Source organism: Hypanus sabinus, unplaced genomic scaffold (genome assembly GCF_030144855.1).
Source record: "Hypanus sabinus isolate sHypSab1 unplaced genomic scaffold, sHypSab1.hap1 scaffold_625, whole genome shotgun sequence".
Classification (NCBI taxonomy): Eukaryota; Metazoa; Chordata; class Chondrichthyes; order Myliobatiformes; family Dasyatidae; genus Hypanus; species Hypanus sabinus.
In genome coordinates, this window is record NW_026781481.1 from 205,215 (window position 1) to 207,706 (window position 2,492).

The window sequence follows — 2,492 nt, forward strand, 5'->3', positions numbered from 1 at the left end:
GTATAACAAAAAATAGCGGGAGACAAAAATATTGGGTAGCTTTAAAAAACAACTGCAACAACTACCTAAAGAGTAATAATGAGCGGAGAATAATAAGAAATCTGCAGGTAAGGTAGCCCGTAATATAAAAGAGGATAGTTTTGCTTTCAGATATAAAAAGAGTAAAATAAAGGCAAGACCGCTGGAGAGGTAGTAATGGCGAACAAAGAAATGGCGGATGAACTTACTAAGTATTTTGTATTAGTCATCACTGTTGAAATCAGTAGGAACATGTCTGAATTTGTAAGTACCTTGGGCAGGTGTGTGTAATTGCTTTGGCTGAGTGCCCAGAGACATGAGATCAGAGATTGAGAAAATCGACGCAAGCGACTTTTAACATCGTAAAGCAGCGAGTTGTTTGTTGTGTCTCCCCTCTCGCTGTGAAATGGAGACATCTCTTTCTCATTTATTCGGGAGGGAGAGAGACTGTGGTGTGTCGAATGCCGGGTGAATAATGTAGTTTTTGTCGTTTTGCAATTCTGTGTCTTTACTGTTGATTTTGCTGCACGCTTGAGTGCCCGGTGATGGGTACTGAAGCTGTTTTATCTGCCAGTGGGGGTGGCAGAATCGTGCTTGCTGCCGCTTATACGCGGGAGGGAGGGGGCGGGGGTGGTTTGTGGTTCTAACCAATAACTATCGTTCATTCTTTGAGACACTCTGTTTTCGTGGATGGTCGCGAAAAGAAAGCATTCCAGGATGTATATCGTATGCTTTCTCTGACATTATATGTACCTTCGACACCTTTGACGAAGAAGAGTTTGACTGGGTACGAGGTTAGATAACTCAACTAAACCAGCCGGACTGCATTCTAGGTTTCTGCAAAAGGTATCTGAGGAGATTATTGAAGAATTCGCAGTGAATTTTCAAGGAAGTTAAAGGACGATCTTCAGTCATTACTAGATTTGGATGTTCTGACTAGCCGCTGTTCCACGTTAATTCTGTGCTATTCAGTACTTGAGCATTATCTCTCTATCAAATAGGGAGAAATTAATTTATTCTGTGTTATTCTTTACTATATCCATAACGCCACAGATCTTGCGGTTCGAACAGTTCTGTCCACTCTATTTAGCCTTAATATCCCATCTGCAAAAGGAAGTTTGGTACTGTTGTTGTCGCGGTCGTTAAGTGCCGTGTTGTGTGACGGACGAAAATGGTCCTTCCAGGACCATGATTGTTCTTCGCATGATTTTATTTCTGAAGAAGTGGTTTTCCATTGCATTCTGCTGGACCGTGTGTTTACAAGACGGGTGACCCCGGCCATTATCAATACTACTCACAGAATGCATGCCTGGGTCGGTGGTCGTATAACCAGCGCTTGTGATATTCAGCAGCAGCTCATAGGACAATCCACCATCTTTGCTCATGCCTTCTAGGGTCCTGTACGTGGGGGTTGGGGGTGATGGTGTTAACCTAGTTTTGCTCCTTGCCCAAGCGGAGAGGAGGAGCTTTTTAGAACTCGTTTGGTAGTAACATTTTTCCCTCCCGCTGGTGCTGAAACTTATTCAACACTATTTGTTAATCGTGATTAATGTGTATCTGCTGTGAAGTTGTGCAGGCTCCAATGTTCCCTCTATCTTTTTTGTTTACAGGGGCGCGGACCAACCATTGCTCGCAACAGGAAATGTTTAAACGGCCTGAAGACTGTGCGGCACTTCCAATGTGTTGTTTTTGCAATATGCATCTATGAATATTTTGATTGAAATTTAAGTATATCAGTTACTTTTGATTTATTTTATCAATAGAAAATATGATATAATACAGTACAGCAAAGGAGAGCTTTCACATTTCGGAAATGTTTTCTAGCCGTTGGCAATTCCATCCGCGCAGCAACAGACTCCACGCGCGTGGGAGCATTTACGTCACCACGCGGCCGCGCGACCCGTGGAGCTCAGAGGGTACAATGGCCCCCAACACCACACCACCATAACAGTGCTTGGTGCATTGCCATGTCAGTGACAACTTGTTGGAAAACAGGGGAAAATGCAATAATTAGGTCTAGATCTCATCCGTGCTCATATTCAAGATAGAGGAAGTACTGTTTAAATGGGAAATACAAACAGTGGCTATTCTATGAGGTACACTTGTACACGAGCTCGTTAATGCTGATACTGCGGCAGCAGCTGTGACGAGTACTGAATGACTATTCTAAAGTGGACCGTTCCTTTTACGAGAGAAAGGGGGAGCAAGCAGCGTGTGTGCTAATTCTGCCGCAGGGATAGAGAGAGAAAGTCTGTGAGTTGCCTTGGAAACTGAAAGGCGGAAATATATAATGGACAGCTTGTGTTCAGCACTTGGAGATATATGCAAGGTCAGTCGACCTTTTAATCAGACACACAAGAGACACACGTCGCCAGCGGCAAGAAGAACACTTGTGCGGTTTGTGTACACACGACAAGGGTGGAGTTTTGCTTACAGTGTGGACAAAGGGGTAACCGGTGGGGAGCTATCGGTGT